Source organism: Anomaloglossus baeobatrachus, unplaced genomic scaffold, assembly GCF_048569485.1.
Source record: "Anomaloglossus baeobatrachus isolate aAnoBae1 unplaced genomic scaffold, aAnoBae1.hap1 Scaffold_969, whole genome shotgun sequence".
Classification (NCBI taxonomy): domain Eukaryota; kingdom Metazoa; phylum Chordata; class Amphibia; order Anura; family Aromobatidae; genus Anomaloglossus; species Anomaloglossus baeobatrachus.
Window position 1 is genome coordinate 1 of NW_027445370.1, and position 23082 is coordinate 23082.

Sequence of the window (23082 nt, forward strand, 5' to 3'; positions counted from 1 at the left end):
TCACACCAAAAACAGTGCAAAGGCTAGGATTCGTGTGGACCCCACCGTGAGGAGAGGGTCCCCAAAAATCAACCCCGTCCCTCCGAGCCAGAAGGCCACAGCAAGGGTCAGGGATCTTCGGTGCTCCCCCAAGCCGAAGCCTGGTTGAGCCTTGTCGTTGCTCCCAGCGTCCACCCAGGCATCTTACCCAAGTGGAGTAGAGAGCTACTAGTTGTTGGTTTCGCAGCCGAAACTGCCCGGACCGTCAACCGGTGTTGGTTTCTCAGCCCAAGGCTAACCGGACCTCCAACCGGGTGTTGGTTTCTCAGCCGAAGCTGACCCAGACCTCCAACCGGGTGTTGGTTTCTCAGCCGAAGCTGACCCAGACCTCCAACCGGGTGTTAGTTTCTCAGCCCAAAGCTGACCAGACCTCCGACCGGGATTGTAAAAATTTCCCTTCCTAGCCAGAAGGCCGGGATAGGGTAATATGCTCAAAAAGTATGAAAAGGCAAGGTACGGTGTGCTACAGAGCCCAAGGCTTGCCGGGGTCCCAAGCCAGCAAGCTCAGACTCACTCCAGGGTCGTCAGTCCTGGGGCACGTTGTACCATAGCCCCCCACCCTTACTCAGTTTAATAGCCTCGATCCTGGTAGGGCCATGTTTTCCTCTAGATGAATATACTATCCACCCAGAGTACTAGCAAGCGCAACCTTCCAGTGTGCATTGTATCATTGTACTAAGGTGGCCTGGAGCTTAAACCACCTCTTCGAACAACACTACACTTGATCTTAGCCAAAAGGCCGAGAAGCGATAACCAGAATTGGTTTGGGCCTCGAGTGGCACCCTGGCCTATGCCGGACACATCTTAGGGAGAGAGAGCGAGAGGGAGACAAACCCACGCCTACACAAGACATTTTGTCACCCAAGCCAACCCTTGAAAAGGCTGCTTTGCAGAGCCAAAACAAGAAGAATGGTGCGTTTTGCAGCCGCCGCCCACTGCAATGAATCTGAATAACTCCTCCTTTAGGGCGCAAGCAACTCCCCTCCCCCTTGCAGTCTTTCCAATTCACGATACAAAAAGACGGACAGGACAGGTTGCCTGACTTTCCGTCACTGCCACCCTTTGCCATCCTTACCCGTAGAAAGCCCTTTCATCATCCCCAAACCCTAATCTTTTCCCTTTCCTTCCCAGCCCCCAAACCCTGCCCTCTGTACCTTTCTCACCACCCGCTTCCCTTCTCCTGTCATCCCCCTACCACCCGGGAAAAAAAGAGATTGCCCCCTCCTTCCACTAGCCCACCCTCCCACCCAAAGAACAACTTCTTCTGCGCAGCTTGTTTTCTAGGCAGCAGCGCTATTGTGATGTCATCGGGGGGCATTGTGACAAGCCGCCAGTGTTCCGTCTCTTCATGTTGTGCACAGTTCAAACGGAAAATACATCAACAGGCAGACTACAGAAAAGCTTACTATCAAAGGTTAGAGGGGGGCTTTCTCAGAGGGCTTTTTACAGTTTTTCTATTCCCAATTAGCCGTTTAAGTGTACTTATTGAAAGTAGTAATTCTTTCATAGGCCGCCCTTTCTTAGTATTTGACGTTCCTTATATTGCGGTATGAGGCTTCGCAGTAGGTTGCAAACATTCATCACCCATGACTGTCCCCAATTGAGCTCAGAAGCTCAATGTCTATCATGACCTCTCTTTTAGAATGTCCAAGAGCAAGCAAACTATTCCTCCAGGAGAGGGCGCCAACAGACTACTAAAGAGATCATCATTACTCAAAGAAAACCCCAAAAACCAATGCATGATAGGAATAAACAGGTAACTTTCTTTGGAGTGGAAGCGGAGAGATCGCACCAGATGCCAATTCTAGATGTTATCACACCTGTGGTCACTGCAGCAGCAGGTGAATCCACTTTGTCCAAAAGGGATCTATTCCATTCAATTGCAAATGATCTAGATAAGACAGAGAACTGCAGCACGGGGACATAGCCGAGTTGGTCAGGTTGAGTGGTGATGAGTTTGCTATTTGGATGAATAAAGAAAGTCAAAAGTGTGAAAGATAAAAAACAAAAGGAGGAAGTGTGAAAAGTGAATGGGCCAAATTGAGGTGCATATGAAGACGTATGCTTTCTTCCAATTCATTAAATCGGGCTAATATGAATCAGGTGAATTGAGTTCTGCTTTTGGAAACTGGGTTAAGAAGGGGTGCACCGTTCCTGGAGGTACTGCAATACCAGGTCAATGCGTGGAGTGGACAGAGCAAGCTCTTTTTCCATCTCCCTGTTCTAAAAATCCATTTAATATATGGTCCCCAGATAGGGGACGTATCAGATATTAAACTGATAAGAACAGATACTACACTTGATCTTAGCCAAAAGGCCGAGAAGCGATAACCAGAATTGGTTTGGGCCTCGAGTGGCACCCTGGCCTATGCCGGACACATCTTAGGGAGAGAGAGCGAGAGGGAGACAAACCCACGCCTACACAAGACATTTTGTCACCCAAGCCAACCCTTGAAAAGGCTGCTTTGCAGAGCCAAAACAAGAAGAATGGTGCGTTTTGCAGCCGCCGCCCACTGCAATGAATCTGAATAACTCCTCCTTTAGGGCGCAAGCAACTCCCCTCCCCCTTGCAGTCTTTCCAATTCACGATACAAAAAGACGGACAGGACAGGTTGCCTGACTTTCCGTCACTGCCACCCTTTGCCATCCTTACCCGTAGAAAGCCCTTTCATCATCCCCAAACCCTAATCTTTTCCCTTTCCTTCCCAGCCCCCAAACCCTGCCCTCTGTACCTTTCTCACCACCCGCTTCCCTTCTCCTGTCATCCCCCTACCACCCGGGAAAAAAAGAGATTGCCCCCTCCTTCCACTAGCCCACCCTCCCACCCAAAGAACAACTTCTTCTGCGCAGCTTGTTTTCTAGGCAGCAGCGCTATTGTGATGTCATCGGGGGGCATTGTGACAAGCCGCCAGTGTTCCGTCTCTTCATGTTGTGCACAGTTCAAACGGAAAATACATCAACAGGCAGACTACAGAAAAGCTTACTATCAAAGGTTAGAGGGGGGCTTTCTCAGAGGGCTTTTTACAGTTTTTCTATTCCCAATTAGCCGTTTAAGTGTACTTATTGAAAGTAGTAATTCTTTCATAGGCCGCCCTTTCTTAGTATTTGACGTTCCTTATATTGCGGTATGAGGCTTCGCAGTAGGTTGCAAACATTCATCACCCATGACTGTCCCCAATTGAGCTCAGAAGCTCAATGTCTATCATGACCTCTCTTTTAGAATGTCCAAGAGCAAGCAAACTATTCCTCCAGGAGAGGGCGCCAACAGACTACTAAAGAGATCATCATTACTCAAAGAAAACCCCAAAAACCAATGCATGATAGGAATAAACAGGTAACTTTCTTTGGAGTGGAAGCGGAGAGATCGCACCAGATGCCAATTCTAGATGTTATCACACCTGTGGTCACTGCAGCAGCAGGTGAATCCACTTTGTCCAAAAGGGATCTATTCCATTCAATTGCAAATGATCTAGATAAGACAGAGAACTGCAGCACGGGGACATAGCCGAGTTGGTCAGGTTGAGTGGTGATGAGTTTGCTATTTGGATGAATAAAGAAAGTCAAAAGTGTGAAAGATAAAAAACAAAAGGAGGAAGTGTGAAAAGTGAATGGGCCAAATTGAGGTGCATATGAAGACGTATGCTTTCTTCCAATTCATTAAATCGGGCTAATATGAATCAGGTGAATTGAGTTCTGCTTTTGGAAACTGGGTTAAGAAGGGGTGCACCGTTCCTGGAGGTACTGCAATACCAGGTCAATGCGTGGAGTGGACAGAGCAAGCTCTTTTTCCATCTCCCTGTTCTAAAAATCCATTTAATATATGGTCCCCAGATAGGGGACGTATCAGATATTAAACTGATAAGAACAGATACTACACTTGATCTTAGCCAAAAGGCCGAGAAGCGATAACCAGAATTGGTTTGGGCCTCGAGTGGCACCCTGGCCTATGCCGGACACATCTTAGGGAGAGAGAGCGAGAGGGAGACAAACCCACGCCTACACAAGACATTTTGTCACCCAAGCCAACCCTTGAAAAGGCTGCTTTGCAGAGCCAAAACAAGAAGAATGGTGCGTTTTGCAGCCGCCGCCCACTGCAATGAATCTGAATAACTCCTCCTTTAGGGCGCAAGCAACTCCCCTCCCCCTTGCAGTCTTTCCAATTCACGATACAAAAAGACGGACAGGACAGGTTGCCTGACTTTCCGTCACTGCCACCCTTTGCCATCCTTACCCGTAGAAAGCCCTTTCATCATCCCCAAACCCTAATCTTTTCCCTTTCCTTCCCAGCCCCCAAACCCTGCCCTCTGTACCTTTCTCACCACCCGCTTCCCTTCTCCTGTCATCCCCCTACCACCCGGGAAAAAAAGAGATTGCCCCCTCCTTCCACTAGCCCACCCTCCCACCCAAAGAACAACTTCTTCTGCGCAGCTTGTTTTCTAGGCAGCAGCGCTATTGTGATGTCATCGGGGGGCATTGTGACAAGCCGCCAGTGTTCCGTCTCTTCATGTTGTGCACAGTTCAAACGGAAAATACATCAACAGGCAGACTACAGAAAAGCTTACTATCAAAGGTTAGAGGGGGGCTTTCTCAGAGGGCTTTTTACAGTTTTTCTATTCCCAATTAGCCGTTTAAGTGTACTTATTGAAAGTAGTAATTCTTTCATAGGCCGCCCTTTCTTAGTATTTGACGTTCCTTATATTGCGGTATGAGGCTTCGCAGTAGGTTGCAAACATTCATCACCCATGACTGTCCCCAATTGAGCTCAGAAGCTCAATGTCTATCATGACCTCTCTTTTAGAATGTCCAAGAGCAAGCAAACTATTCCTCCAGGAGAGGGCGCCAACAGACTACTAAAGAGATCATCATTACTCAAAGAAAACCCCAAAAACCAATGCATGATAGGAATAAACAGGTAACTTTCTTTGGAGTGGAAGCGGAGAGATCGCACCAGATGCCAATTCTAGATGTTATCACACCTGTGGTCACTGCAGCAGCAGGTGAATCCACTTTGTCCAAAAGGGATCTATTCCATTCAATTGCAAATGATCTAGATAAGACAGAGAACTGCAGCACGGGGACATAGCCGAGTTGGTCAGGTTGAGTGGTGATGAGTTTGCTATTTGGATGAATAAAGAAAGTCAAAAGTGTGAAAGATAAAAAACAAAAGGAGGAAGTGTGAAAAGTGAATGGGCCAAATTGAGGTGCATATGAAGACGTATGCTTTCTTCCAATTCATTAAATCGGGCTAATATGAATCAGGTGAATTGAGTTCTGCTTTTGGAAACTGGGTTAAGAAGGGGTGCACCGTTCCTGGAGGTACTGCAATACCAGGTCAATGCGTGGAGTGGACAGAGCAAGCTCTTTTTCCATCTCCCTGTTCTAAAAATCCATTTAATATATGGTCCCCAGATAGGGGACGTATCAGATATTAAACTGATAAGAACAGATACTACACTTGATCTTAGCCAAAAGGCCGAGAAGCGATAACCAGAATTGGTTTGGGCCTCGAGTGGCACCCTGGCCTATGCCGGACACATCTTAGGGAGAGAGAGCGAGAGGGAGACAAACCCACGCCTACACAAGACATTTTGTCACCCAAGCCAACCCTTGAAAAGGCTGCTTTGCAGAGCCAAAACAAGAAGAATGGTGCGTTTTGCAGCCGCCGCCCACTGCAATGAATCTGAATAACTCCTCCTTTAGGGCGCAAGCAACTCCCCTCCCCCTTGCAGTCTTTCCAATTCACGATACAAAAAGACGGACAGGACAGGTTGCCTGACTTTCCGTCACTGCCACCCTTTGCCATCCTTACCCGTAGAAAGCCCTTTCATCATCCCCAAACCCTAATCTTTTCCCTTTCCTTCCCAGCCCCCAAACCCTGCCCTCTGTACCTTTCTCACCACCCGCTTCCCTTCTCCTGTCATCCCCCTACCACCCGGGAAAAAAAGAGATTGCCCCCTCCTTCCACTAGCCCACCCTCCCACCCAAAGAACAACTTCTTCTGCGCAGCTTGTTTTCTAGGCAGCAGCGCTATTGTGATGTCATCGGGGGGCATTGTGACAAGCCGCCAGTGTTCCGTCTCTTCATGTTGTGCACAGTTCAAACGGAAAATACATCAACAGGCAGACTACAGAAAAGCTTACTATCAAAGGTTAGAGGGGGGCTTTCTCAGAGGGCTTTTTACAGTTTTTCTATTCCCAATTAGCCGTTTAAGTGTACTTATTGAAAGTAGTAATTCTTTCATAGGCCGCCCTTTCTTAGTATTTGACGTTCCTTATATTGCGGTATGAGGCTTCGCAGTAGGTTGCAAACATTCATCACCCATGACTGTCCCCAATTGAGCTCAGAAGCTCAATGTCTATCATGACCTCTCTTTTAGAATGTCCAAGAGCAAGCAAACTATTCCTCCAGGAGAGGGCGCCAACAGACTACTAAAGAGATCATCATTACTCAAAGAAAACCCCAAAAACCAATGCATGATAGGAATAAACAGGTAACTTTCTTTGGAGTGGAAGCGGAGAGATCGCACCAGATGCCAATTCTAGATGTTATCACACCTGTGGTCACTGCAGCAGCAGGTGAATCCACTTTGTCCAAAAGGGATCTATTCCATTCAATTGCAAATGATCTAGATAAGACAGAGAACTGCAGCACGGGGACATAGCCGAGTTGGTCAGGTTGAGTGGTGATGAGTTTGCTATTTGGATGAATAAAGAAAGTCAAAAGTGTGAAAGATAAAAAACAAAAGGAGGAAGTGTGAAAAGTGAATGGGCCAAATTGAGGTGCATATGAAGACGTATGCTTTCTTCCAATTCATTAAATCGGGCTAATATGAATCAGGTGAATTGAGTTCTGCTTTTGGAAACTGGGTTAAGAAGGGGTGCACCGTTCCTGGAGGTACTGCAATACCAGGTCAATGCGTGGAGTGGACAGAGCAAGCTCTTTTTCCATCTCCCTGTTCTAAAAATCCATTTAATATATGGTCCCCAGATAGGGGACGTATCAGATATTAAACTGATAAGAACAGATACTACACTTGATCTTAGCCAAAAGGCCGAGAAGCGATAACCAGAATTGGTTTGGGCCTCGAGTGGCACCCTGGCCTATGCCGGACACATCTTAGGGAGAGAGAGCGAGAGGGAGACAAACCCACGCCTACACAAGACATTTTGTCACCCAAGCCAACCCTTGAAAAGGCTGCTTTGCAGAGCCAAAACAAGAAGAATGGTGCGTTTTGCAGCCGCCGCCCACTGCAATGAATCTGAATAACTCCTCCTTTAGGGCGCAAGCAACTCCCCTCCCCCTTGCAGTCTTTCCAATTCACGATACAAAAAGACGGACAGGACAGGTTGCCTGACTTTCCGTCACTGCCACCCTTTGCCATCCTTACCCGTAGAAAGCCCTTTCATCATCCCCAAACCCTAATCTTTTCCCTTTCCTTCCCAGCCCCCAAACCCTGCCCTCTGTACCTTTCTCACCACCCGCTTCCCTTCTCCTGTCATCCCCCTACCACCCGGGAAAAAAAGAGATTGCCCCCTCCTTCCACTAGCCCACCCTCCCACCCAAAGAACAACTTCTTCTGCGCAGCTTGTTTTCTAGGCAGCAGCGCTATTGTGATGTCATCGGGGGGCATTGTGACAAGCCGCCAGTGTTCCGTCTCTTCATGTTGTGCACAGTTCAAACGGAAAATACATCAACAGGCAGACTACAGAAAAGCTTACTATCAAAGGTTAGAGGGGGGCTTTCTCAGAGGGCTTTTTACAGTTTTTCTATTCCCAATTAGCCGTTTAAGTGTACTTATTGAAAGTAGTAATTCTTTCATAGGCCGCCCTTTCTTAGTATTTGACGTTCCTTATATTGCGGTATGAGGCTTCGCAGTAGGTTGCAAACATTCATCACCCATGACTGTCCCCAATTGAGCTCAGAAGCTCAATGTCTATCATGACCTCTCTTTTAGAATGTCCAAGAGCAAGCAAACTATTCCTCCAGGAGAGGGCGCCAACAGACTACTAAAGAGATCATCATTACTCAAAGAAAACCCCAAAAACCAATGCATGATAGGAATAAACAGGTAACTTTCTTTGGAGTGGAAGCGGAGAGATCGCACCAGATGCCAATTCTAGATGTTATCACACCTGTGGTCACTGCAGCAGCAGGTGAATCCACTTTGTCCAAAAGGGATCTATTCCATTCAATTGCAAATGATCTAGATAAGACAGAGAACTGCAGCACGGGGACATAGCCGAGTTGGTCAGGTTGAGTGGTGATGAGTTTGCTATTTGGATGAATAAAGAAAGTCAAAAGTGTGAAAGATAAAAAACAAAAGGAGGAAGTGTGAAAAGTGAATGGGCCAAATTGAGGTGCATATGAAGACGTATGCTTTCTTCCAATTCATTAAATCGGGCTAATATGAATCAGGTGAATTGAGTTCTGCTTTTGGAAACTGGGTTAAGAAGGGGTGCACCGTTCCTGGAGGTACTGCAATACCAGGTCAATGCGTGGAGTGGACAGAGCAAGCTCTTTTTCCATCTCCCTGTTCTAAAAATCCATTTAATATATGGTCCCCAGATAGGGGACGTATCAGATATTAAACTGATAAGAACAGATACTACACTTGATCTTAGCCAAAAGGCCGAGAAGCGATAACCAGAATTGGTTTGGGCCTCGAGTGGCACCCTGGCCTATGCCGGACACATCTTAGGGAGAGAGAGCGAGAGGGAGACAAACCCACGCCTACACAAGACATTTTGTCACCCAAGCCAACCCTTGAAAAGGCTGCTTTGCAGAGCCAAAACAAGAAGAATGGTGCGTTTTGCAGCCGCCGCCCACTGCAATGAATCTGAATAACTCCTCCTTTAGGGCGCAAGCAACTCCCCTCCCCCTTGCAGTCTTTCCAATTCACGATACAAAAAGACGGACAGGACAGGTTGCCTGACTTTCCGTCACTGCCACCCTTTGCCATCCTTACCCGTAGAAAGCCCTTTCATCATCCCCAAACCCTAATCTTTTCCCTTTCCTTCCCAGCCCCCAAACCCTGCCCTCTGTACCTTTCTCACCACCCGCTTCCCTTCTCCTGTCATCCCCCTACCACCCGGGAAAAAAAGAGATTGCCCCCTCCTTCCACTAGCCCACCCTCCCACCCAAAGAACAACTTCTTCTGCGCAGCTTGTTTTCTAGGCAGCAGCGCTATTGTGATGTCATCGGGGGGCATTGTGACAAGCCGCCAGTGTTCCGTCTCTTCATGTTGTGCACAGTTCAAACGGAAAATACATCAACAGGCAGACTACAGAAAAGCTTACTATCAAAGGTTAGAGGGGGGCTTTCTCAGAGGGCTTTTTACAGTTTTTCTATTCCCAATTAGCCGTTTAAGTGTACTTATTGAAAGTAGTAATTCTTTCATAGGCCGCCCTTTCTTAGTATTTGACGTTCCTTATATTGCGGTATGAGGCTTCGCAGTAGGTTGCAAACATTCATCACCCATGACTGTCCCCAATTGAGCTCAGAAGCTCAATGTCTATCATGACCTCTCTTTTAGAATGTCCAAGAGCAAGCAAACTATTCCTCCAGGAGAGGGCGCCAACAGACTACTAAAGAGATCATCATTACTCAAAGAAAACCCCAAAAACCAATGCATGATAGGAATAAACAGGTAACTTTCTTTGGAGTGGAAGCGGAGAGATCGCACCAGATGCCAATTCTAGATGTTATCACACCTGTGGTCACTGCAGCAGCAGGTGAATCCACTTTGTCCAAAAGGGATCTATTCCATTCAATTGCAAATGATCTAGATAAGACAGAGAACTGCAGCACGGGGACATAGCCGAGTTGGTCAGGTTGAGTGGTGATGAGTTTGCTATTTGGATGAATAAAGAAAGTCAAAAGTGTGAAAGATAAAAAACAAAAGGAGGAAGTGTGAAAAGTGAATGGGCCAAATTGAGGTGCATATGAAGACGTATGCTTTCTTCCAATTCATTAAATCGGGCTAATATGAATCAGGTGAATTGAGTTCTGCTTTTGGAAACTGGGTTAAGAAGGGGTGCACCGTTCCTGGAGGTACTGCAATACCAGGTCAATGCGTGGAGTGGACAGAGCAAGCTCTTTTTCCATCTCCCTGTTCTAAAAATCCATTTAATATATGGTCCCCAGATAGGGGACGTATCAGATATTAAACTGATAAGAACAGATACTACACTTGATCTTAGCCAAAAGGCCGAGAAGCGATAACCAGAATTGGTTTGGGCCTCGAGTGGCACCCTGGCCTATGCCGGACACATCTTAGGGAGAGAGAGCGAGAGGGAGACAAACCCACGCCTACACAAGACATTTTGTCACCCAAGCCAACCCTTGAAAAGGCTGCTTTGCAGAGCCAAAACAAGAAGAATGGTGCGTTTTGCAGCCGCCGCCCACTGCAATGAATCTGAATAACTCCTCCTTTAGGGCGCAAGCAACTCCCCTCCCCCTTGCAGTCTTTCCAATTCACGATACAAAAAGACGGACAGGACAGGTTGCCTGACTTTCCGTCACTGCCACCCTTTGCCATCCTTACCCGTAGAAAGCCCTTTCATCATCCCCAAACCCTAATCTTTTCCCTTTCCTTCCCAGCCCCCAAACCCTGCCCTCTGTACCTTTCTCACCACCCGCTTCCCTTCTCCTGTCATCCCCCTACCACCCGGGAAAAAAAGAGATTGCCCCCTCCTTCCACTAGCCCACCCTCCCACCCAAAGAACAACTTCTTCTGCGCAGCTTGTTTTCTAGGCAGCAGCGCTATTGTGATGTCATCGGGGGGCATTGTGACAAGCCGCCAGTGTTCCGTCTCTTCATGTTGTGCACAGTTCAAACGGAAAATACATCAACAGGCAGACTACAGAAAAGCTTACTATCAAAGGTTAGAGGGGGGCTTTCTCAGAGGGCTTTTTACAGTTTTTCTATTCCCAATTAGCCGTTTAAGTGTACTTATTGAAAGTAGTAATTCTTTCATAGGCCGCCCTTTCTTAGTATTTGACGTTCCTTATATTGCGGTATGAGGCTTCGCAGTAGGTTGCAAACATTCATCACCCATGACTGTCCCCAATTGAGCTCAGAAGCTCAATGTCTATCATGACCTCTCTTTTAGAATGTCCAAGAGCAAGCAAACTATTCCTCCAGGAGAGGGCGCCAACAGACTACTAAAGAGATCATCATTACTCAAAGAAAACCCCAAAAACCAATGCATGATAGGAATAAACAGGTAACTTTCTTTGGAGTGGAAGCGGAGAGATCGCACCAGATGCCAATTCTAGATGTTATCACACCTGTGGTCACTGCAGCAGCAGGTGAATCCACTTTGTCCAAAAGGGATCTATTCCATTCAATTGCAAATGATCTAGATAAGACAGAGAACTGCAGCACGGGGACATAGCCGAGTTGGTCAGGTTGAGTGGTGATGAGTTTGCTATTTGGATGAATAAAGAAAGTCAAAAGTGTGAAAGATAAAAAACAAAAGGAGGAAGTGTGAAAAGTGAATGGGCCAAATTGAGGTGCATATGAAGACGTATGCTTTCTTCCAATTCATTAAATCGGGCTAATATGAATCAGGTGAATTGAGTTCTGCTTTTGGAAACTGGGTTAAGAAGGGGTGCACCGTTCCTGGAGGTACTGCAATACCAGGTCAATGCGTGGAGTGGACAGAGCAAGCTCTTTTTCCATCTCCCTGTTCTAAAAATCCATTTAATATATGGTCCCCAGATAGGGGACGTATCAGATATTAAACTGATAAGAACAGATACTACACTTGATCTTAGCCAAAAGGCCGAGAAGCGATAACCAGAATTGGTTTGGGCCTCGAGTGGCACCCTGGCCTATGCCGGACACATCTTAGGGAGAGAGAGCGAGAGGGAGACAAACCCACGCCTACACAAGACATTTTGTCACCCAAGCCAACCCTTGAAAAGGCTGCTTTGCAGAGCCAAAACAAGAAGAATGGTGCGTTTTGCAGCCGCCGCCCACTGCAATGAATCTGAATAACTCCTCCTTTAGGGCGCAAGCAACTCCCCTCCCCCTTGCAGTCTTTCCAATTCACGATACAAAAAGACGGACAGGACAGGTTGCCTGACTTTCCGTCACTGCCACCCTTTGCCATCCTTACCCGTAGAAAGCCCTTTCATCATCCCCAAACCCTAATCTTTTCCCTTTCCTTCCCAGCCCCCAAACCCTGCCCTCTGTACCTTTCTCACCACCCGCTTCCCTTCTCCTGTCATCCCCCTACCACCCGGGAAAAAAAGAGATTGCCCCCTCCTTCCACTAGCCCACCCTCCCACCCAAAGAACAACTTCTTCTGCGCAGCTTGTTTTCTAGGCAGCAGCGCTATTGTGATGTCATCGGGGGGCATTGTGACAAGCCGCCAGTGTTCCGTCTCTTCATGTTGTGCACAGTTCAAACGGAAAATACATCAACAGGCAGACTACAGAAAAGCTTACTATCAAAGGTTAGAGGGGGGCTTTCTCAGAGGGCTTTTTACAGTTTTTCTATTCCCAATTAGCCGTTTAAGTGTACTTATTGAAAGTAGTAATTCTTTCATAGGCCGCCCTTTCTTAGTATTTGACGTTCCTTATATTGCGGTATGAGGCTTCGCAGTAGGTTGCAAACATTCATCACCCATGACTGTCCCCAATTGAGCTCAGAAGCTCAATGTCTATCATGACCTCTCTTTTAGAATGTCCAAGAGCAAGCAAACTATTCCTCCAGGAGAGGGCGCCAACAGACTACTAAAGAGATCATCATTACTCAAAGAAAACCCCAAAAACCAATGCATGATAGGAATAAACAGGTAACTTTCTTTGGAGTGGAAGCGGAGAGATCGCACCAGATGCCAATTCTAGATGTTATCACACCTGTGGTCACTGCAGCAGCAGGTGAATCCACTTTGTCCAAAAGGGATCTATTCCATTCAATTGCAAATGATCTAGATAAGACAGAGAACTGCAGCACGGGGACATAGCCGAGTTGGTCAGGTTGAGTGGTGATGAGTTTGCTATTTGGATGAATAAAGAAAGTCAAAAGTGTGAAAGATAAAAAACAAAAGGAGGAAGTGTGAAAAGTGAATGGGCCAAATTGAGGTGCATATGAAGACGTATGCTTTCTTCCAATTCATTAAATCGGGCTAATATGAATCAGGTGAATTGAGTTCTGCTTTTGGAAACTGGGTTAAGAAGGGGTGCACCGTTCCTGGAGGTACTGCAATACCAGGTCAATGCGTGGAGTGGACAGAGCAAGCTCTTTTTCCATCTCCCTGTTCTAAAAATCCATTTAATATATGGTCCCCAGATAGGGGACGTATCAGATATTAAACTGATAAGAACAGATTTTTGATTTAATGAAGCTTTCCAAAGCACCGCAAAAAATGCATGACCGAAGTCACACCAAAAACAGTGCAAAGGCTAGGATTCGTGTGGACCCCTCCGTGAGGAGAGGGTCCCCAAAAATCAACCCCGTCCCTCCGAGCCAGAAGGCCACAGCAAGGGTCAGGGATCTTCGGTGCTCCCCCAAGCCGAAGCCTGGTTGAGCCTTGTCGTTGCTCCCAGCGTCCACCCAGGCATCTTACCCAAGTGGAGTAGAGAGCTACTAGTTGTTGGTTTCGCAGCCGAAACTGCCCGGACCGTCAACCGGTGTTGGTTTCTCAGCCCAAGGCTAACCGGACCTCCAACCGGGTGTTGGTTTCTCAGCCGAAGCTGACCCGGACCTCCAACCGGGTGTTGGTTTCTCAGCCGAAGCTGACCCAGACCTCCAACCGGGTGTTGGTTTCTCAGCCGAAGCTGACCCGGACCTCCAACCGGGTGTTGGTTTCTCAGCCCAAAGCTGAACGGACCTCCGACCATGATTATAAAAATTTCCCTTCCTAGCCAGAAGGCCGGGATAGAGCAATATGCTCAGAAAGTATGAAAGGGCAAGGTACGGTGTGCTACAGAGCCCAAGGCTCGCCGGGGTCCCAAGCCAGCAAGCTCAGACTCACTCCAGGGTCGTCAGTCCTGGGGCACATTGCACCATAGCCCCCACACTTACTCAGTCTAATAGCCTCGATCCTGGTAGGGCCATGTTTTCCTCTAGATGAATATACTATACATCAAGAGTACTAGCAAGCGCAACCTTCCAGTGTGCATTGCATCTGCCGAGCCTCACAGATACTACACTTGATCTTAGCCAAAAGGCCGAGAAGCGATAACCAGAATTGGTTTGGGCCTCGAGTGGCACCCTGGCCTATGCCGGACACATCTTAGGGAGAGAGAGCGAGAGGGAGACAAACCCACGCCTACACAAGACATTTTGTCACCCAAGCCAACCCTTGAAAAGGCTGCTTTGCAGAGCCAAAACAAGAAGAATGGTGCGTTTTGCAGCCGCCGCCCACTGCAATGAATCTGAATAACTCCTCCTTTAGGGCGCAAGCAACTCCCCTCCCCCTTGCAGTCTTTCCAATTCACGATACAAAAAGACGGACAGGACAGGTTGCCTGACTTTCCGTCACTGCCACCCTTTGCCATCCTTACCCGTAGAAAGCCCTTTCATCATCCCCAAACCCTAATCTTTTCCCTTTCCTTCCCAGCCCCCAAACCCTGCCCTCTGTACCTTTCTCACCACCCGCTTCCCTTCTCCTGTCATCCCCCTACCACCCGGGAAAAAAAGAGATTGCCCCCTCCTTCCACTAGCCCACCCTCCCACCCAAAGAACAACTTCTTCTGCGCAGCTTGTTTTCTAGGCAGCAGCGCTATTGTGATGTCATCGGGGGGCATTGTGACAAGCCGCCAGTGTTCCGTCTCTTCATGTTGTGCACAGTTCAAACGGAAAATACATCAACAGGCAGACTACAGAAAAGCTTACTATCAAAGGTTAGAGGGGGGCTTTCTCAGAGGGCTTTTTACAGTTTTTCTATTCCCAATTAGCCGTTTAAGTGTACTTATTGAAAGTAGTAATTCTTTCATAGGCCGCCCTTTCTTAGTATTTGACGTTCCTTATATTGCGGTATGAGGCTTCGCAGTAGGTTGCAAACATTCATCACCCATGACTGTCCCCAATTGAGCTCAGAAGCTCAATGTCTATCATGACCTCTCTTTTAGAATGTCCAAGAGCAAGCAAACTATTCCTCCAGGAGAGGGCGCCAACAGACTACTAAAGAGATCATCATTACTCAAAGAAAACCCCAAAAACCAATGCATGATAGGAATAAACAGGTAACTTTCTTTGGAGTGGAAGCGGAGAGATCGCACCAGATGCCAATTCTAGATGTTATCACACCTGTGGTCACTGCAGCAGCAGGTGAATCCACTTTGTCCAAAAGGGATCTATTCCATTCAATTGCAAATGATCTAGATAAGACAGAGAACTGCAGCACGGGGACATAGCCGAGTTGGTCAGGTTGAGTGGTGATGAGTTTGCTATTTGGATGAATAAAGAAAGTCAAAAGTGTGAAAGATAAAAAACAAAAGGAGGAAGTGTGAAAAGTGAATGGGCCAAATTGAGGTGCATATGAAGACGTATGCTTTCTTCCAATTCATTAAATCGGGCTAATATGAATCAGGTGAATTGAGTTCTGCTTTTGGAAACTGGGTTAAGAAGGGGTGCACCGTTCCTGGAGGTACTGCAATACCAGGTCAATGCGTGGAGTGGACAGAGCAAGCTCTTTTTCCATCTCCCTGTTCTAAAAATCCATTTAATATATGGTCCCCAGATAGGGGACGTATCAGATATTAAACTGATAAGAACAGATACTACACTTGATCTTAGCCAAAAGGCCGAGAAGCGATAACCAGAATTGGTTTGGGCCTCGAGTGGCACCCTGGCCTATGCCGGACACATCTTAGGGAGAGAGAGCGAGAGGGAGACAAACCCACGCCTACACAAGACATTTTGTCACCCAAGCCAACCCTTGAAAAGGCTGCTTTGCAGAGCCAAAACAAGAAGAATGGTGCGTTTTGCAGCCGCCGCCCACTGCAATGAATCTGAATAACTCCTCCTTTAGGGCGCAAGCAACTCCCCTCCCCCTTGCAGTCTTTCCAATTCACGATACAAAAAGACGGACAGGACAGGTTGCCTGACTTTCCGTCACTGCCACCCTTTGCCATCCTTACCCGTAGAAAGCCCTTTCATCATCCCCAAACCCTAATCTTTTCCCTTTCCTTCCCAGCCCCCAAACCCTGCCCTCTGTACCTTTCTCACCACCCGCTTCCCTTCTCCTGTCATCCCCCTACCACCCGGGAAAAAAAGAGATTGCCCCCTCCTTCCACTAGCCCACCCTCCCACCCAAAGAACAACTTCTTCTGCGCAGCTTGTTTTCTAGGCAGCAGCGCTATTGTGATGTCATCGGGGGGCATTGTGACAAGCCGCCAGTGTTCCGTCTCTTCATGTTGTGCACAGTTCAAACGGAAAATACATCAACAGGCAGACTACAGAAAAGCTTACTATCAAAGGTTAGAGGGGGGCTTTCTCAGAGGGCTTTTTACAGTTTTTCTATTCCCAATTAGCCGTTTAAGTGTACTTATTGAAAGTAGTAATTCTTTCATAGGCCGCCCTTTCTTAGTATTTGACGTTCCTTATATTGCGGTATGAGGCTTCGCAGTAGGTTGCAAACATTCATCACCCATGACTGTCCCCAATTGAGCTCAGAAGCTCAATGTCTATCATGACCTCTCTTTTAGAATGTCCAAGAGCAAGCAAACTATTCCTCCAGGAGAGGGCGCCAACAGACTACTAAAGAGATCATCATTACTCAAAGAAAACCCCAAAAACCAATGCATGATAGGAATAAACAGGTAACTTTCTTTGGAGTGGAAGCGGAGAGATCGCACCAGATGCCAATTCTAGATGTTATCACACCTGTGGTCACTGCAGCAGCAGGTGAATCCACTTTGTCCAAAAGGGATCTATTCCATTCAATTGCAAATGATCTAGATAAGACAGAGAACTGCAGCACGGGGACATAGCCGAGTTGGTCAGGTTGAGTGGTGATGAGTTTGCTATTTGGATGAATAAAGAAAGTCAAAAGTGTGAAAGATAAAAAACAAAAGGAGGAAGTGTGAAAAGTGAATGGGCCAAATTGAGGTGCATATGAAGACGTATGCTTTCTTCCAATTCATTAAATCGGGCTAATATGAATCAGGTGAATTGAGTTCTGCTTTTGGAAACTGGGTTAAGAAGGGGTGCACCGTTCCTGGAGGTACTGCAATACCAGGTCAATGCGTGGAGTGGACAGAGCAAGCTCTTTTTCCATCTCCCTGTTCTAAAAATCCATTTAATATATGGTCCCCAGATAGGGGACGTATCAGATATTAAACTGATAAGAACAGATACTACACTTGATCTTAGCCAAAAGGCCGAGAAGCGATAACCAGAATTGGTTTGGGCCTCGAGTGGCACCCTGGCCTATGCCGGACACATCTTAGGGAGAGAGAGCGAGAGGGAGACAAACCCACGCCTACACAAGACATTTTGTCACCCAAGCCAACCCTTGAAAAGGCTGCTTTGCAGAGCCAAAACAAGAAGAATGGTGCGTTTTGCAGCCGCCGCCCACTGCAATGAATCTGAATAACTCCTCCTTTAGGGCGCAAGCAACTCCCCTCCCCCTTGCAGTCTTTCCAATTCACGATACAAAAAGACGGACAGGACAGGTTGCCTGACTTTCCGTCACTGCCACCCTTTGCCATCCTTACCCGTAGAAAGCCCTTTCATCATCCCCAAACCCTAATCTTTTCCCTTTCCTTCCCAGCCCCCAAACCCTGCCCTCTGTACCTTTCTCACCACCCGCTTCCCTTCTCCTGTCATCCCCCTACCACCCGGGAAAAAAAGAGATTGCCCCCTCCTTCCACTAGCCCACCCTCCCACCCAAAGAACAACTTCTTCTGCGCAGCTTGTTTTCTAGGCAGCAGCGCTATTGTGATGTCATCGGGGGGCATTGTGACAAGCCGCCAGTGTTCCGTCTCTTCATGTTGTGCACAGTTCAAACGGAAAATACATCAACAGGCAGACTACAGAAAAGCTTACTATCAAAGGTTAGAGGGGGGCTTTCTCAGAGGGCTTTTTACAGTTTTTCTATTCCCAATTAGCCGTTTAAGTGTACTTATTGAAAGTAGTAATTCTTTCATAGGCCGCCCTTTCTTAGTATTTGACGTTCCTTATATTGCGGTATGAGGCTTCGCAGTAGGTTGCAAACATTCATCACCCATGACTGTCCCCAATTGAGCTCAGAAGCTCAATGTCTATCATGACCTCTCTTTTAGAATGTCCAAGAGCAAGCAAACTATTCCTCCAGGAGAGGGCGCCAACAGACTACTAAAGAGATCATCATTACTCAAAGAAAACCCCAAAAACCAATGCATGATAGGAATAAACAGGTAACTTTCTTTGGAGTGGAAGCGGAGAGATCGCACCAGATGCCAATTCTAGATGTTATCACACCTGTGGTCACTGCAGCAGCAGGTGAATCCACTTTGTCCAAAAGGGATCTATTCCATTCAATTGCAAATGATCTAGATAAGACAGAGAACTGCAGCACGGGGACATAGCCGAGTTGGTCAGGTTGAGTGGTGATGAGTTTGCTATTTGGATGAATAAAGAAAGTCAAAAGTGTGAAAGATAAAAAACAAAAGGAGGAAGTGTGAAAAGTGAATGGGCCAAATTGAGGTGCATATGAAGACGTATGCTTTCTTCCAATTCATTAAATCGGGCTAATATGAATCAGGTGAATTGAGTTCTGCTTTTGGAAACTGGGTTAAGAAGGGGTGCACCGTTCCTGGAGGTACTGCAATACCAGGTCAATGCGTGGAGTGGACAGAGCAAGCTCTTTTTCCATCTCCCTGTTCTAAAAATCCATTTAATATATGGTCCCCAGATAGGGGACGTATCAGATATTAAACTGATAAGAACAGATTTTTGATTTAACAGCATCTTTATTATCATGCACTACTCACAAAAAGGTAACAAACCGTGTACAGTGCCGCAGCCCCGTACACACAGAAATATACAATCCTTCTTACATAGCCATAGAGTACGACGCACTAAACTATACATCACGCTCCTATGCTTATCCATAACACTCAAGCTGAAAGAAAAAGTTAGACAATAAATAACGACGAACCGGCGATTGGGGGATGGGGGTAGGGGAAAAGGGGGATAGGGTGGGGAAGTCACAGGCCCGAAGCTTTATTGAAAGACGCACATAACGGGAAAAGGAGGGAGGGGGCATGGAAGAGGTCTAAACCTTCTCCTCGGCGCTGTCGTCCGGACTGTCCATGATGGAATAGTCTCTGAGCAGGCTGTGGATCAGCCTGCGGCAATCCTGGATAGACATCCTCTCCCTCTTCAAGATGAGCCGGTTCCTGGCGACCCAAATAGCGTCCTTAAAGCAGTTCATAAGGCGCCAAGCCTCCTGGATGGCTCCAACGGTGTGAGTCCCAGGGAAGAGTCCATAAAGTACGGAATGGTACGATAGGCTCCCTCTGGGGACGGAGTTCCTCAGGTCATCCTCCAGGGCAACCAACAGGCGCTGTGCGAAACGGCAGTCCCAAAAGGCGTGCAGCGATGTTTCCTCCACGAAGGGGCACCTTGGGCAGTACCGGGTTTTGCACAGGTTCCGGGCGTGCATGAATGACCGGACGGGCAGTCCGCCCTGTATCGCCATCCATGACAAGTCCTTGTGCCCGTTGGTCAATCCAGCCGATGACACGTTTGTCCAAACAGTCTCCAGTGTGTCGTGATGAAGTCCTGGAATGTTCTCCATTTCGTCCTTGGCTCTGATGAGTTTGTGGATAGTCTTTGGCTTCCACAAATCAGGCTTGAGTCCCTCCAGTTGGTGTTCCCTCACAAACCGAACCACGTCTCCGTAGAACCATGGCGCCGTCCAGTTGTAGGGGAAGGAGCTGTCCCACTTGTCCCAGCCTAACCGTCTCCAAAGGGGGAGCAGGAAGAAGCGAGACATGGACCCACCCGCGGAACCTCTCTTGACTCGCAGAGTTCGGCGAACGCAGTCACATACGAAGGAGGATCGCAGGAGGGTGGGGATATCGGGTACGCCCTTCCCACCCTTGCGAGGATCCTTGTACATGATGCTCCGCTTTACTCTGTCCATCTTGGATCCCCAGACAAAACGAAACACCGTCCTGGTAATGGCCCTGCACACGGTGGCAAGGGGGGGCCAGGCCTGGGCCGTGTACTGCAGCACGGGCAGTACCTCGTTACGCAGGACCAGTGCTTTGCCCTCACAGGTGAGGCGTCTGAGGCTCCACAGACCGATCCGTTGGGTGATCTTGGTCAAGCGTTCCTCCCAGGACTTGAGGGCTGCTCCTTCCTTCCCGAACCAGACTCCAAGAACCTTGATGAAATCCGGCTGGATGCTGAAAGGGAAGGGGGCGGAAGAGGCCGGCTGCCAGTCCCCGAAGAGCATGGCTTCCGACTTCCCGCAGTTGACTTTGGCTCCCGAAGCCCGTCCGAAGGTCTCACAGGTCTGGACGAGGGTGTCGACTGAGCGCCGGTCCGCGCAGAAGACGGTCACGTCGTCCATGTAGAGCGAGCACTTGACCTCGAAGCGTTCTGGTCCTGGTGCGGTGATCCCTCTGATCTCTCCATTCCGCCGGATAGCCTCTGCAAAGAGTTCTATAACACAAACAAAAAGAAGAGGTGACAGAGGACAGCCTTGTCTGACCCCTGAGAGGACCGGGAAGGGGTCAGTCTTCCAGCCGTTTACCAACACCGAGCTGTGAATATCAAAATACATTAGTTGGACATACAAACAAAACATGTTACCCAAACCTAACCTGTGCAGAGCTTTGCCCAGGAACTCATGGGAAACACGGTCGAAGGCCTTTTCCTGATCCAACGAGATCAGGGCTGCGTGCACCCGGCGGGCTTTGATGTACTCGACCGTGTCCCGCATGAGAGCCAGGCTGTCTGCGATGCGACGTCCGGGGATGCCGCAGGTCTGATCCGGGTGGATGATCCGTCCGATAACCGTCTTCAGTCTCGTTGCCATCGTCTTGGCCAGGATCTTGTAGTCGACATTCAGAAGGGTGATGGGACGCCAATTCTTCAGGTCGCACCTCTCTCCTTTACGCTTGTACAGGATCGTGACCATTCCTTCCCTCAGAGATGGAGGCATTCTGCCCTCCACCACCATCTCCTCATACAGCCCTAACAGGTCCGGACAGATTAGGTCTCCCAGCGCTACATAGAGCTCTGCTGGGAGGCCGTCACTGCCCGGTGTCCTGCCAGAACTAAAGGATTTGGCGGCCGAGAGCAGCTCGTCCACCGTCAGAGGAACGTCCATGGCCGCCGCGTCTGCAGGGTCAAGATGGTTAGTGATACCTGACAGGAACTTATCGGCGGCCTCGGGGTCAGTAGTCTTGCGGGCGTAGAGTTCGCTGTAGAAGTCGCTGACGACCTTCATCACATTCTCTTTCCCGCATCGTATGCTTCCACTCTCGTCTCGTAGTTCATTCATGGGCGTGTGACCGGCGTGGAGTTTCCTGAAAAAGAACGAGTTACATTTCTCACCCTTCTCCAGGTTCTCCACTTTGGAACGGAAGACAATTCGCTCGGACTCCTCCTCGAAGTGCCTTTTCAGGCTCCTCTTAGTCTCCTCCAGCTCCTCTCTCACGTCCCAGCCGCATCGAAGAAGGTCCTGCAGGGAACGCAGCTCACGCTGGAGTCTCCTGAAGTCCCTCCTCTTCAGACACGCCTGTTGTTGACTCTTTGCCTGAAAGAAGAAACGGAACTCGAGTTTAACGTATTCCCACCAGTCAGAAACAGACTGGAAGCCCGCCTTGTAGGCCCGCCACGTGGAGTAGGCAGCTCTAAGCTCCTCCAGAATCTCACCCTTTTCCAGCAGAGAGCAGTTCAGCTTCCAGGAGCCCGGGCCAATGGGGAAGCCATGGCCCAGCACACCTTGAAAGTGAATGGCTCTGTGGTCAGAGAAGAAGCAGGGGACCATCGAGTGCCCACTCCGCCCAACCGCCCGAGAGGTAAACACAAAGTCAATCCTGGAACGCAGCGAGCCATCGGATCGGCACCATGAATAGTTCACGGATCCGAGTCCGATGGAGCCAACAACGTCCACAAGAGAGGCTTCGGTCACCATCTCAATGAGCAGTTTGGATGTGACGTCCAACTTGGCAGCCGTTCCAGAACTGCGTCCATCCTCCTCAATCGGGCAGTTGAAATCCCCGGCCATCACTACCGTCCTGGCGGTAGCGAGCTGAGGGCGCAGGGCTTGGAGGAGCTCCAGTCGATCGCTCTTCACAGGAGAAGCATACACATTGATGAACCTGACAGGTTCTCCCGCCCAGGTGCCATCCACGAGCAGTAACCTGCCGCAGACGATTTCCTGAACAGAGTCCAATGTGAAGGCGCTTCCCCTGATCAGCACGGCGACCCCCGCGGACCTACAGTCGCCCCCGCCAGACCAGTAGGATGGGCCATGGGTCCACTCCCTGGCCAGATGGTTGAAGGACCTAGAGGAGGGAAGGGAGCATTCCTGCAGGAAAAATACATCACTAGACTGAGTGTTAAGGAACGCAAAAATTGTCTGACGTCGGAACTTGTCTCTGATGCTCCTAACATTAATGGAAAAGATGTTAATGTTAGCAGTCATTGGAGGAAAGAGAAAGTTAGAGCAGGCGGTGTGCCTTAGTTACCACTCCGGTCGGGCGGTTCTTCCTCTTTGGCACCTGCTGGTAAGGGTATCTCCAGCAGACCCTCTTCTTCTAGCTGATCGAGCAGGGATGGTGCCTCAGTGGCTTCCGACTCCTCCATTTCTTCTTCGGCCACAAGGGACTCCACCATCTGCTCCAACACGTCCGGTTCTGGGAGGAGGCCATCCTCCTCTTCCTGGGGTGGATTGGGGTCCACAATGAACAGCTTGGAAGGTTCTGCGACAGGACTATCTTCCACCTTCCTTTTCCTTTGGCCTGTACCTGAGGAGACAAGAGCTGGAAAATCCTCCTCGGTGAAAAGTGCAAGAGTGCTGAGGCCCTCTGCTCTCATGGTCTGGGGAGGGAGAGTGGGCTTTGGGGGGGGGGTGAGGAGACCAAC

General features: G+C 48.6%; 10 non-coding genes and 2 pseudogenes across 10 annotated transcripts; all 12 read right to left on the minus strand.

Annotated features, from left to right (window-relative positions):
- Positions 1 to 2177: 2177 nt before the first annotated feature.
- Positions 2178 to 2368, minus strand: LOC142289554 (U2 spliceosomal RNA). The gene has a single exon (XR_012750025.1). It is a non-coding gene; the product is annotated as a U2 spliceosomal RNA (small nuclear RNA).
- A 1387-nt stretch (positions 2369 to 3755) lies between these two features.
- Positions 3756 to 3946, minus strand: LOC142289565 (U2 spliceosomal RNA). The gene has a single exon (XR_012750036.1). It is a non-coding gene; the product is annotated as a U2 spliceosomal RNA (small nuclear RNA).
- A 1387-nt stretch (positions 3947 to 5333) lies between these two features.
- On the minus strand, positions 5334 to 5524 carry LOC142289571 (U2 spliceosomal RNA). Its single transcript, XR_012750039.1, has one exon. It is a non-coding gene; the product is annotated as a U2 spliceosomal RNA (small nuclear RNA).
- Positions 5525 to 6911: 1387 nt separating this feature from the next.
- LOC142289572 (U2 spliceosomal RNA) lies at positions 6912 to 7102 on the minus strand. The gene has a single exon (XR_012750040.1). It is a non-coding gene; the product is annotated as a U2 spliceosomal RNA (small nuclear RNA).
- Positions 7103 to 8489: 1387 nt separating this feature from the next.
- Positions 8490 to 8680, minus strand: LOC142289573 (U2 spliceosomal RNA). Its single transcript, XR_012750041.1, has one exon. It is a non-coding gene; the product is annotated as a U2 spliceosomal RNA (small nuclear RNA).
- A 1387-nt stretch (positions 8681 to 10067) lies between these two features.
- LOC142289555 (U2 spliceosomal RNA) lies at positions 10068 to 10258 on the minus strand. The gene has a single exon (XR_012750026.1). It is a non-coding gene; the product is annotated as a U2 spliceosomal RNA (small nuclear RNA).
- A 1387-nt stretch (positions 10259 to 11645) lies between these two features.
- Positions 11646 to 11836, minus strand: LOC142289556 (U2 spliceosomal RNA). The gene has a single exon (XR_012750027.1). It is a non-coding gene; the product is annotated as a U2 spliceosomal RNA (small nuclear RNA).
- Positions 11837 to 13223: 1387 nt separating this feature from the next.
- LOC142289568 (U2 spliceosomal RNA) lies at positions 13224 to 13416 on the minus strand. The gene has a single exon (XR_012750038.1). It is a non-coding gene; the product is annotated as a U2 spliceosomal RNA (small nuclear RNA).
- Positions 13417 to 14104: 688 nt separating this feature from the next.
- Positions 14105 to 14231, minus strand: LOC142289570 (U2 spliceosomal RNA; annotated as a pseudogene).
- Positions 14232 to 15618: 1387 nt separating this feature from the next.
- On the minus strand, positions 15619 to 15809 carry LOC142289557 (U2 spliceosomal RNA). The gene has a single exon (XR_012750028.1). It is a non-coding gene; the product is annotated as a U2 spliceosomal RNA (small nuclear RNA).
- Positions 15810 to 17196: 1387 nt separating this feature from the next.
- LOC142289558 (U2 spliceosomal RNA) lies at positions 17197 to 17387 on the minus strand. Its single transcript, XR_012750029.1, has one exon. It is a non-coding gene; the product is annotated as a U2 spliceosomal RNA (small nuclear RNA).
- A 1387-nt stretch (positions 17388 to 18774) lies between these two features.
- On the minus strand, positions 18775 to 18978 carry LOC142289567 (U2 spliceosomal RNA; annotated as a pseudogene).
- Between the last annotated feature and the right edge of the window lie 4104 nt (positions 18979 to 23082).